General features: G+C 43.6%; 1 protein-coding gene across 3 annotated transcripts in view; it reads left to right on the top strand.

Annotated features, from left to right (window-relative positions):
- Window positions 1-13,356, top strand: part of LOC108654759 (trophoblast glycoprotein) — a 44,293-nt gene that overhangs the window by 25,808 nt on the left and 5,129 nt on the right. For all 3 annotated transcript variants that reach the window (XM_018106300.3, XM_089256288.1, XM_089256287.1), the window contains one exon: window positions 3,935-3,995. The gene's annotated coding sequence lies outside the window, so the exon portion shown is untranslated. The remainder of the gene's footprint in view (window positions 1-3,934; window positions 3,996-13,356) is intronic.

Genomic DNA, 13,356 nt, shown 5'->3' on the forward strand with positions numbered 1-13,356 from the left:
AGCTTAGGAATCTGCTCAACTTAACTTTAATATGTTTTATTTAAATCATTTGTATTCATATGAAAAGTATTAGCATTTGTCCATTTTTTTTCTTAATATTCTTTATTGACAGATTTTTATTATATATGTATGTACTCAAATTATATCTTAAGATGTGCAAGAAAAATCAAAGTTTTACCAAGTTTGTTGCCTTGCCGCAAAGTTAGTTGACTTTGGAAACTTCGCTGCGTATGTAGGACAGTGCTCTGAGCCGTGGCAGAGAAATGCAAATGCAGAAGCCTGGAAGTGCTTGCAACTGCTAATAATGGGTATTATCATAATGATGATGAGGGGATAGCTGGGGTAGGGGCTTTTAGAGGGAAACTCGATAATTATTTCACACAGGCATTCAGCTTGTTGAGTCGCACGTTGTGTGGGCATGGCGGGCAGAGATACGGGGAGTAGCAGTCTTTTGGGCAGGGGTTTCGGTTACACGCACACACTTACACGCACACACACATACCCACCCACTGGGCACGCCCGCTTGAACATGCATTTCTCATGATGCGGAATTTTGTTCACTTGACATTTTGACATTTGGCAGCTGGTGCCAAATTAACGCGACATCAATGCAAGCCACTGTCGTGGGGGCCAGCGGGCAAAGGGGAATTGTGGTTGTGGGTGGGAGCGGAGCACAGAAGGTGGCTATAGTTGGCTGTGCTGAAAAATGCAGTTGAGCGCATAAACCCGACCAAAGAATGACGCCCAAGGGGTAATCCGGGCGCCTGCTAACCAACTGCCTGACACACTCACTAATTTATCATGTTCGACAGTTGTTATTGTTGACAAGCTAGCAGAGAGTGGGCGTGGCACTGCAACAGACAATGTGATGCGCCAGTGCTCATCAATGTGTTAAATTCTGGGCACAAGCTTGAGGGCTTAATTGAAAGAGATAACATGCACTTAAAGCCAACCAAAGTGAGCCGACAAGCTGTGCGATTCTAGTTCATGAAATATGTGCAAATTCTGTGGCAGGACTCTACTCAGTTTTGAATAATATACAACAACCAATCAACTATGTATGCATGGCAGGCAGCTCATATTCCGCATAGAATTTCAATGAACTCTACCAAAGACCGGGCCCGATGAAATTGGCACGAAAATGATTTACCAGAGAATGGCAAAACCTTCGACTAATGCGCCCAAGCATGTAAATGTGAGCAGAGAAGAGAGAGAGAGGGGGACGGTCTGTTGTCAAAATCAGGCATGAAGACGGGCAGACGACTGTGTGGGGCGCTAAACAACAATAGATAATGCATGTGACACATATGTATACAACAAAGACAAGAGACTGAAGAAACGAGCCACAGGAATACAAGAGCTTGCCACAGACAGGCTAAGCACAACAACAGCAACAGCAGCAACAACAACAGCAACAACAACAAAAGCATCAGCCTGAAGATGGCCACGATTTATTGTTGGCAGCCAAGAGCTGTAATAAATCGAAGTCAAGAAGGCACTTTGCCGCTGCTTTTGCCATTAAAAGATAAAAAATCAATCTGCAAGAGAGATAAACGAGAGCAACGCACAAAAATGAAAGGAACAGAAGAAAACAAAAAGAAAAAGATCTGAAGCTACGCTATACATTCGCTGATTGGATATTAGCTAATTATGTGCTTATTAGAACTTTCTAAATGAATGTGATGATAGCAAATAGTAAAAACAAGCAATAAAACCCCTCAATATACTCATTTATGTATTACTCCGCCCCAGGCACAGCTCGAGCAAACACAACTTGTATCATAATAAAAGATAACTTGACTCAAAACGTACCTTGACATAGTTGACTTCCATAAGCTGACTTCTTTTTCCCTCTCTTGAATCCTTTGCCACACTGAGTGGGAGTAGCAACTGAGTTTATTCACATTTCATTCGTTTACCCACTCACATGCGGTCATAAATTGACTTGCAGCTTCCAAGGGGACCAAGGAGCAACTTGGACGACTTGCTGGGGCAGTCAACGTGACGTATGCGCAATGTGCCAACACTTTGACTAAGCACTTAATTTAGGGCTGCCTTCATAAACAGAAGCCAAACATGTGCCCAGCTCTTGAGTCCGGCTGCAAACAGTTTGCCCGCTCGCATTTCAATTAAGCTCCGGGTTTCGTAGCATTTTTGCAGACAATTAGTCCGCAGCATGAATTATGGCTGGACTTTTATAAGTAAATCATGGTCAGAGCTGGTCATAAAATAATTTTAAATAATGGTCGGAAAGAAACGTAAAACGAGTAAACATTAAGCAGAATTAAAAAAAAAGTAAAAAAGATGAAAAAGTTAGCCTCATGCATGTAGTTAACTATTATGGTTGTGCCTGGGCGCAGCTTATGCTATGCAACTTTTGTGCTTCATTTCCGTTTCCGGCTGCAGGCAAGTCAAAGGAACCAGAGAGAAGGAGAGTGAAAGAGACAACGATAGAGAATATGTGGAAGCATATGCATAATGGCAAACGTGCCGAAAGCCAAAACTATATGCCCAAAGACAATGGCAGGATGTATGTGTGTGTGTGTGTGTGTGTGTGTGTGTGGGTGTGGCAAACTGCAGCTCGTTTGTTTTGACTTTCAATTGGAGAGCTGTTGCTTCTGGCTGCTAACGGCTGCTCGCTGCCAGCCAACCAACCAACCAGGCAAACCACCCCCCGCCAATCCCCCAGTCCCGCGCTAGCCCGACTGCTGTCTGTTTCCTGTATGCCTGGCTGCCTGGCTGCCTGCTGCTGACTCCTTGCTGAACTTTGGCCATTTGTTTGCTGCCTTTTGGAAATATAATAAAGACAGCACTGGGCACATAATGCATTTTGCTTGTTTACATAAATATTTGCACAAGATGCGAAAAGAGAAGAGAAAAACCCCCGAGCCGGAAAAGGCAGGATGCTCGCCCACAAAGCACAAAGGCCACCTATGCCAATGCAATTCGCACATATTTCTAGTATTTTTATGAAAAATCTTTAATCCTGCTGTCAAGGTGCATCCTCTATTTCCCTATTTGTACATGGGATCAGCAAATATTTGCAGTATTTATTAAATATTTCTAGTCATATTTCGTTGTTTGCTCGACTCACGCTGCCATCTCTAGCATTTGACATAACTTGTTTATCCTTTAATATATCCTTGCTCCGGGCCATCTGCAATTGCTGTTGTTGCTGCTTATCAATTGCAATGTCTCGACTCGTTTACTTCATTCTTTACATTGTCTCGTCCTGGGAGAAGCAGCAGCAGGAGAAGAAGAAGCCGGGCTCAAGCTGTGTCCTATTTGCAGTTTTGAATATCTGTGTGGAACCCTCGGAGCAAATGTTGTCTGGCCCTTCGTGTCTCGCAGGTCACTCTGGATATTTATCACAATTTTTATAGAACTTTTTATGTGGCAGCAGCAGCAGTAACAACTATGGGCATTAAATGGAAAAAGTTTCATTTCATTCGGCTTGATTAGTCAACCAGACAGTCAAAGCGGGCGGGCGGGCGGTCGGTCGGTCGAGGGGCTGAGCGGGTGAGCAAAGGGGTGCAAATGACAGCACCCTGGGGACTTAGGCAGTTGACAGCTTCAAAATAAATAATGCAAACAAAACCAACAACAACAACAACAAACTAACAAAAATCAAAAGTAAATGGCAAATGGTTGAGGCGAACGGTAAAGTTGAAGTAAAATTTGCTTTAAATAACTTTCCAAATGGAAATGCAAATGACGCGAGCACATTAATTGTGGAAAACTTTTTAGTTAATTCACTCTTTCTTGCGAGCAATCAACTGGGAGCTGGGACGTGCCCAATGCATTATAATGATAAAATAAGTTTATAACTTTATATAATAGATCTCTTAAAAGTAAAAGATTTTTTGATTTCATAGCTGTTAAACATATGCTAATACTCATATTTAATCAATTGTTTCTTCTCTTCTCATTGCAGCTTCTGCTCAAGCGTATCTACAGTATTAAATCAACTCAGCCACAAATTTAGTTTTTAAAAGGTAAGTTTAATGTACTATGCAGAATAAGTGTTTAGTTGTACTTCTATTTAAAGTTTGCCATAAAATATTTAGAGTTTGTATATTTGGAGCTCGTCGTATGCCTTAAGCTCTAACAACTTGGCCAAGTCTGGTTTCTATTTAGGTTAGATTCTGCATTAGAAACTGTCAATAATTTAGAGTTTGTGTTTTTCATAACACTCGCTTTTACTTAATTCTTTTTCTTAGCTCATCCATATTGAAGATTTTTAAATTAAAATTCCAATCGTTCTCCTTTTGCAATCGATGTGTTCAACGCAGTGTCGGATGCCTGGAGCATTCGATCTTTGGTCGTTAACGTACGTTTGGGATAAATACTGCAGCGCAATGGAGTGCGCCACCCACCACGCCCCCACTTTTCAATTACCCAGTCCGCCTAAGGCGAGGCATAAGCAACCATGTCAGTTTCTTGTACACATTCAGTGCTCCGCACAAAGGAGTCGACGAGGAGCGGCACCGAGCAGGGGAAAAAAACAGAAAAGTGCAGCTCAAAGTCATTTGCACTGTTTGGTTTCCACATCCGCAGTTCCAATTACGCTCTGTGGCCGCGAAGTATGCATTGGCTGTGCGGCGCTGTGTGATATGAGATGTGCGTGCCCAAGGAATGCTGCTCGCTGCGGCAATCTCCTACTCCACTTCGGCAGCAGCCGTTCAGCTGCAGCCGTAGGGCTTATAGCCTTCACCCACATGCTGCGCAAATAAAGCAAAGTCACTAGCAATGATTTAATTACGCAAACAAGCAACTTAAGAGGCGGCTAGGGGTGTGCATATGTGTTTATGTATGTGTGTGTGTGTGAGGCTTGAGTTGCATACCAGTTGGGAATTTGTCAAAACAAACATAAAATGGCGGCCTGTGCCACTTGAGCTGCACGTTGCTCATACGCCACGTTGTCAGCCTCCAAAGCGCATTCTCGTCAGCTGTTGATCTGTCTGTCTGTGTGTGTCTGTGTGTGCTGAGCGCCTTCTGCGAATTCACTCAACTCAACTTCCCTCTCAGCTTCCCTTTAGGTTGGCAGGCCCTCATCAGTCGCCGTCTTCAACGAAAAATGCAATTCAAGCAATTTTCAATTTACGTTGCACGCACATCGCGCCCCTGGCACAAGATGCGCGTAGCTACCCAGGCAGAACCGTCTTTACTGTTACTGTTACAACAGCCCCATCTTTCTCTGCGTCTCTCTGTGTGTTTCTCCCCTTCTCGCCCCGTTAACATCTTACCCCTGGCCCTGGCCAGTAAGCCTGCTTTACATCAAATTGAAAAAGCAAACTTGTCGCGCTAAAAATTTTTATCATTCCGCAGGTCTACTGCCAATTTTTTGCTCACCCCGATTCCTACAGCTGGCGTTAGCTTGCTTGTAACCTGCTGCCTGACCCCTGCTCAGTGCAACCCTCTCACTTTCTTCCCTACACCCCAGCAGCCTCCCCCCCCCAAGCCTGGCAGCACTTTTATGGCTTAAGCAGCGCTTTGCAATGCGTTAAAATCGTGCGAAAACTTTTTGCACGAAATTTTATTTTATTTTTTCTCTTCGCTAAAAGTTGCCTGTTAGACGCGTTTTTCGGTTCTATCTGCCTCTCTCTCTCTCTCTCGCTCTCTGACCCAGTCTCCCATTTGTTCTCTCTTTCTCATCGCTCCGCTGGCAACTTTCGTTGTTGAGCTCAAAATTAAGGCATTAATGTTGGTTTTATGGATTCGCCTAAATTGGTTTCTCTTTCTCTTGGACTTGAAGACTGTTGGCCCGGCAGTTAGTTAGTGAAATGTACTTAAAGTCCAGCAGTAAGCTGCGCAGCAGTGGCAATTGCATTCGAATAAATGTAACAGTAAAGATTTAGTTAAGCTCCTTTGCTCATTCGGAAGCTTTAGTTCTTTAGCAGCTGCTCTGCAATTCTTGGCTAAACGGACTGAAATAATCACCAAACAGATATGAGCTCTGAACAAGTTGAATGAGATTTATGATTATGTACAAGCGAATGGAAATGAATTTAAAATATATGTAACTATATGTCTATCAGAAGAGCTAATCATCTATGTACTCTCTAGCATGTATTTCTCGCTTAAATATCCGTTGAAACCAGCTTAATTAAATACCTGTCAATAAATAAGTCACAGGTCGAGCAGGCCACTAAGACTAGTTTCATCCAGCGTAAACTTTGACTGCTGCAATTTAGTTTAGCTGATAGCTTGGTCGATTTGTACGAGAGGGAAAACTTTCTCTATTACAGCAAAACTCATTAGCTCGAAGGCAGAGTTCTATGTAAACAGGTAGTTTAGACTCGTTTATACATTGCTGCACAGCAGCAGTAAAAAATGAAACTTTGCTCGTCGGCTTACTCAACGTTTGGCTGCCCCTCTCACTGCTTCACTGCGACAGTACCTCAGTGCCTCAGTGCCAGCTCTTGGCTAAGAGGGCCTACACACTTTTTCAAGCCCAGCACTTGTCAAACAAAAAGCAATTTACAATGAGAGACCTCGAGGAGGTGGCGAGGTGGGGCTGGTAGAGCCTTCCAATGCACAAATGCAATGCCAACACAGCAGCAGCAGCAGCAACAACAACAACTACTATAACAACGATAACAAAAGTAATACAAATGACTGCAAATACTCGAAGCAAACAGCAGCAACAAAAACAAAAGCGTCAAAAACAAAAACAAACAGCAAAAAATCCATAAAGAAATGAAAGAGATTTTCCAAAGTCATTTGGCAAGTGTCGAGGCGACGAGACGACACCGAAGAAGTGGGGCCAAGGGCAGCGAGTGCCAAAGTAACGAAAGGAAAGTGACGAGTGGAAAGTATCAAGTGCCGAGCAACAAAAGACAAGCGGCGAGCTGCGAACAATGCAGCTGCTGCAGCAACAGCAATTAAACAAAAATGAGTCTAAGTCGTGAGCGATTCGCATAAAAAAGCTGAAAGACAAACCGCATAAGGCAAACACTATAGCAGATTATATCACAGCAGAACTACAAAGCTCAAAGCAGATGAGGATGAATAAGAAGCAGCTCTTCATGGCTGAAAGAATCTTTAAATGCGAAAATATAAATCTAAATCCAACAGAGCAGAGAAAGCTCGCACTTATAATACCCTGCAAATGAAGAACTCTGATATGGAAATTTATAAATTTATGCGAGTAGATTTGTGATATATTTTGTATTTATATTTATTATAATATTTCCCTTAAAGATGTCAGATTGTTTGATATTCGCACTCGCACCTGCCGGTGGACATTGACCGCATATAAATTCTCTTACCTCGGATGGGGCACAATGAACTCTGGACGGCCTTTGGTGACCTATCAATCTTGCGGCCCAGTCCTAGCCAATCCCAAACAGTAGGGCCATGCGCCTGTCCATGTGCATGTTCTCGTGGCAGTACCGTTATGCCGACTGCTACTTCATCTTCATTCATTTCGGCAATTGCTTCAGCGTTGGCTTCTGCCAGCTTTTTCTAGTTTTTTTTTTGTTTGCCTGTTTTTTAGTGTGTAAAATATATGTATGTGTGTGTGTGTGTGTCGGCGATGGCGACAATTGCAAATATTTTGCAATTTTCCTGTTTTGTTAGTTGGCCATTTCTCTTTCCTCAGTTCTTTGTGCACTGCTCCTGCTCCTTCTTCCGGCACTTGCTTTGCATGTCGGCTAGTAAAAGGATTGCTCTCCCTCTGTTTGCCAGTTTGTTTGTTTCCCCTGACAAGTACAAGCGCGGGCCGGGCAGCTGGCTGGTTCGACTTGTCATGCTTGAGTGCCGTTGCCTGCAGCGCCGAAAATATGCAACTGACTGGACCACTGGACTACGGACAGCAGGCCCTGCTCAGACAGCCAGCAAGGCCGCTCCACGTTGCCCTAGCCTCGGCCCGCATGGCTCTGCAATGAAGATTGATCACAGTTGGCGCCAGTTGAGCGCCGTTTTTACAGCCCCCAACTGCAATTTTTATTCGTGCCACTTTCCGGCGACCTTCTGCTGTTCGCCACACCCTTCCTCCCTCCTCCTCAACTTCGGCTACTTCCCATCCGCTGGCTGTCGTTTAATATGAAAAATTGCGCCAAATATTTGCGAAGCGCGGCAAAAGATGCAGCGAGCGTTAAAAGCGGCGCCTGCTCTAATTGTAGGAATTTGTCAGTATTGCAAAAGGGATAACAAATTAATAGTTCGCCCGTATCCGGCGCCAGCGGAGCATTGTGAATACAAAGTGTCTGGCGAAATTATACGAAATAAATTAAAGTCTAGTCAGATATATCTCAGATGTGAAGGCCGCTTTTGTTTGTCTTTTCTCCCATGAAGAGGAGACTAGAGTATCTAGAGTGCATTGATTCAGATGCTTTATCACATTTAAAAGTTTTAAGGGTGAAGTCATTGATCATTTCAATGCAATAAATACAAAAATTTCATAGCTATTTTCAATTCAGGCCCTGAAAAGTAGGCAACATATTTTGTACAACAATTATTTCAGCAACCCTTTCGCAATTTGTATTCGCTTGGTACTGAAGTTTCACTTACATGAATTCTTTACGGCATTCATGTATGCACTAACAAAAATTGCTCTCAAGTCCCCAATTAATGTCCATAGGTACGGCATTACTTGGTATTTTCTGATAATTGTTAAAAAAAAACCTGCTTCAGGTCCAAATTACGTATACGCAACATATACACCCAAGCACACAAAGAGCTCTCAACATTCTTTAACCGGCATTCAAAAACATTTGTTCAAGCCACAACACGAACAACAACAACAACAACAGCTCAGCCATTTTGTCCACTTTGTTTGTGCTCACTCGAAGTGGCCTGCGAAATTGCCGTGTCGCTGCGGTTGTCATTCTGTGCTGACGCTCCTGCTGCTGCTGCTACTCCTGCTGCTCCTGTTGCTGCTGCAGCTGCTGCTGCTATGGCAGAGCGTGTCAAAAAGCAACGTGTGTGCAACCAACTGTTGCACGTTTAGCCATTGACTAACGGACTGTCAAACTGACCCCTTGGCAGATCCCCTTGTCTGGCCCTCTGACCCCATGTCGGTGTCCCATCTGCCCGTTGTGCCCTTTGCTTAGCTAGCTTTATGGCTGCTGCTTTAACCTTAAGTGCCGTTGGCATAGTTTTAGCAACTGTCAGACGACGAGACTCCCAAGGCGTCTGCCACTATTTATAGCCGCTTCACTTCGCCCACATTTTGTTACCTTATTGCAGCGTCGCTCAAAAGCAAACTACAGCGAGTGTGCTCTACAGTAAATATTCTTAAAGGGTATATTCATTTGAGAGGGTATATCACTCTGGCATAAATAATCAAACCTTCTTCTTACACGTTGTCTGAAATGTTTAAAATATTCTTTAAATCAATTTTGAAGTTAATAACAATCATAATGATGATTGCATTTCAGTATTTATTATAAAGGCTTGATGATGATGATATATTTATATATTATATATTATACATATGCCTTCCTGTAGCTATGAGAAATAATAATGCCTAGGGTATTTTGTAACACCTTATACCCTATGCAGACTTGAGACACTTGTCAACTGTTGACGCGCGTGTCTTGCTGCCCTCGCCTCTTGCACTCCTGCTTCAGCCAGTTGCTGGACTTGTTGGCGTTGTTGTTGACTTTCCATTTCACATTGCCCGGCGCAGTAGGACTTGGCCCGTGGCTGACTGGCTGAGCTTAGTTGCCCTCACGGGAGCTGTCCATTTATCTGTTGGACAAAGAGCAAAGGCGCACAGCAAACAGCCAACTGCAAACAGAGATAGAGCCTTGGACCGGCCGCCAACCCGGCTCAGCTCTCCAGTAGACAAGAGAGATGAGATGAGATGAGATGAGATGAGCAGAGATGGTTGAGAGTCTGAGAGCTGGCTGTGCTCAGACGGGCCATGCATGCCAATCCAATTATCATACGCCCCGTGGTAGACGCTCTAATTGGAAACAAACAGCTGGGAGTCAAAAGTCAAAAGCGCCGGCAGAAAAACATTTGCCAGATTTACATATCTCAAACAAGCGGCGAATTTTATATATATTTTCCTTTTTCATAACTTTGCGCTGTTTTTGCTGCTGTAGTTTTTGTTTTATCTGCGAACTGAGAGCTGCACACAAATTTCAAATGCAAAATATGCCAAGTGAATGTAATACAATAAAAAAAAAAAGAAGGCAACTGAAGAAAAAGCTGATGCGTTCATTTTCTTTGCCTTCGTTTTTACTAACGCTGCTTTTTATTAAAAATTCATTCCAAGCTTTTATAGAAGGCAAATCGACGCCAACTCCCGCCACACAGAAAAAAATCAATTTCCCAGAGTACGATGCGATCGAAAATATTGTATTTGAGTGCCTCGACCTAACACAAACATTCACACAAACACACACACACATAAAAAGCTCAAAACACAAAACCGAAGCACTTTATACATTTCTAGCGGGTTTTTGGATTACAACAGCAGAAACAACAAGTAGAAAAAAACAGTTGTTCATAGAGACAGAGTGAAAAGTTTCCATTAGAAGCCGCAGCAGATGTAAAGCTGTTAGGGGGTCGGCGGCAGGAATCAATAAACCGCGGCGATGCTTTCACGAGCTAGACACAGCTTCCTCTGTTCTGAAAGTGTTGCGAATGGAATTTGGTCAAATGAAACAAACATACATTTTTAAACGGTTTTCAATACCAGTAACAGAACTCCGTTAACCAATTCGTATGCTTTATAGTCTGCCTGAGTTGATTGGATAATGATTCCTGGCAATAAATAAAAATGTATATCAAAGCAAGGCTCATATGTTTTATTTGCCTGTCTGTTTTAGGCAACATTCTTCCAAAATTCCCTGCATCTATAAACTTTCGGCACAATTAAATAACAGTAATTCAATTGGGTCTACAAAATGAAAGTTTTGTTCTGTCTCAGTTGTAATTGTTTTTATGTCACTTTGCTGCTGGTTCTGAACCGTTTACGAAGCGTAAAAAAGTTTTGGACTTTTTAATATTATTCAGAGGCAACTGCCTCAACGGACGCCCAAAAATATGCAAACGAAAACGGATCAGGACAAAACAAACGCCCACAAAACATTGCAATGTAAACACAAAAATATCATATTCAAAGAGTTTAACGCCGAGCGCTTTAATTTTCAAGTGTGAGTGACGCAGGTCAGAAATTCGCGAGTCAGAGCGAGAAAGAGCGATAGCGGGAGAGTGTGCTGCAAGGCAATGGTATATTTGCGTTTTTCGATCTGGCAACACTGTTTGGTCAGCAACGCTCAAAATTGTCAACTCGCACACGCACATTCACACTCTAAGCTAAACACGAACGCGTAGACACTCACACACACATACACATACGCACACAAACATGCACGCATGCTGGCAACCTCCACCTGTCTCTTTTTCGCCCGCTCTTTAACATTTTGAACAATGGTCTTCGCAGTCCCTCGGAGCGTGATGTAAAAACTCTCGTCATGGATCGCAACTGACAGCTGTCGGCTGTAGTCAAAAAAGGATTGCAAATGTTGCTTCGTCCGCTCTTCTTTTTTCCTTTGTCGGGCAGCACGTGCAGTGGCACTTGGAAAGCATCCATACATACATATGTACATAAATCGAGAATGTTACTGCGTGCTGCATGGTTTTTGTGTTTCAAGCGCTTTATTCCAATTATCAATTTGAATTCGATTTGCGCTTTAAAGGCGTGAGTTGCTTCACTTCCCACCTGTGCAGGTGAATGGGCAATTGAGAATCGAGCAATCCGCTCCCTCCCCCCAGAGCATTTAAAACGAGGATGCACTAAACGATGCTTTTATGGCTCAATAAGTGGTACGTGCATGGACTATGTGTGGCAATACTCGATTTCAAATTGTATTGCCTTTTATTGCGTGAGCTTTTGGCTTATTGCGTATCAAATCCACATGCCACTCACAGTCCGCAAAGCATCCTTCAGTTAGATATTTCTCTTGAATATATAATCTGCATGAAATTCACATAATTTTCCAGCTCACCTTTTAGATTTTTATTTCACTCAGGCAATATGTTTCCCTTCCGACACACTCCACATAAAGCGCACAATCCGTCCACACATGGCCCACATAAACTAACCCATAAATTCATCTGAACTTTTCCATCCACCTGGCACTCATAAACTCCTGGCTTGCAGCAGCAGCCCAATTCATCAGCTCGCTCCGGGCTATAACATAATCTTGGAGGCGCTGCCTTTATCACTTTCAACCCAATTCTTTCAAAGACCACAAGCCACACACACATTGCCGCACCTTGGCTAATTTCTTTACAGCTTTTTTGGTGCGAACTGCGTGCGAAAACTTTGCCAGACACAAAACGGGAGAAGGGACCCACAAAACACTTCGCAGCCGCAGTCGCAGTGCCCAAGTGGTCGAGTGGCCGCGCTTCCAGTTATTTTTATTCCGGCATTCAAGTGCAATTAGCAGTCTGCTAATTAGTCTAAACGGACCGAGCGCGATGGAACGTGGACCACGCCCACGGCACTACGTGAGGCACACAACTTGACACCGGACTGGGCGACTCCATGCGCGCTGTCTCGTAATTTTTACTTCACGCGGTGCAGTCATAATAAAATGATGAAGCCAACGTGCGCCAATTTTGTGTTGCGGCCAGTGGACGTGAAAAGGCGGAGGACCGCGGGGCACAGACGTACCAGACGAAGCAGACGTAACAGACGTTCCTTGAAACCACTCAGACAGAGTTTCCTGAACATGGACGTGCACGTGAATGTGGATGTGAACGTGGACGTGGACATGGCTGTATCCTGTGCGCAACTTCACTAATTGAGTTACATGCGGCTTGCCGGCGACTGCAGTCGCATTTAATTGCATTTCAAAGGACCTGTCCTTATTGCATTACTCTGACAAAACCGTATCGAGCCTATCCACCTAAAGGACGCCACACCACACGCATGCGTCCCATGGCCGCGTAATTTATATTAAGGCAACACAGAAGCTGGCCGGCATCTGTGCCTGCTCGCTGCCAACGTGGCCAAAAAGTTTTTTCAACTTTTGTTTTTCGCTTAATGACTGCAGCGCCAAGACATTAAACGCTACTTGGCCGCATTAGCTTCTCCGTACTTCCAACAATTGAGTCTAATGCAGTTGGCAACAGCGACTCCAAAACGTTGCCAAGCGGATTAAAGCTTGCAGTTACAATTTTAGAGCGATTTGCAACACTGGCCAACGGAGACGTGACTTGGCTCACTCCATCCCTTGTTCAAGAAAGTAGGCAACTGATTGTGCTGCCAATGCTCAGTAAATAATAAAAAGAAATCTGAATATCGAAGAAGAACAATTCAAATGTACGAAAATGTATGCATCCATGTTCATCAATCCCATCTCGTGAGGCAATTAGTGGAATTATTGTTGC

The sequence above is a fragment of the Drosophila navojoa genome, chromosome 2 (genome assembly GCF_054131105.1).
Source record: "Drosophila navojoa isolate 15081-1374.11 chromosome 2, UAZ_NAV_1.0, whole genome shotgun sequence".
Taxonomy (NCBI): domain Eukaryota; kingdom Metazoa; phylum Arthropoda; class Insecta; order Diptera; family Drosophilidae; genus Drosophila; species Drosophila navojoa.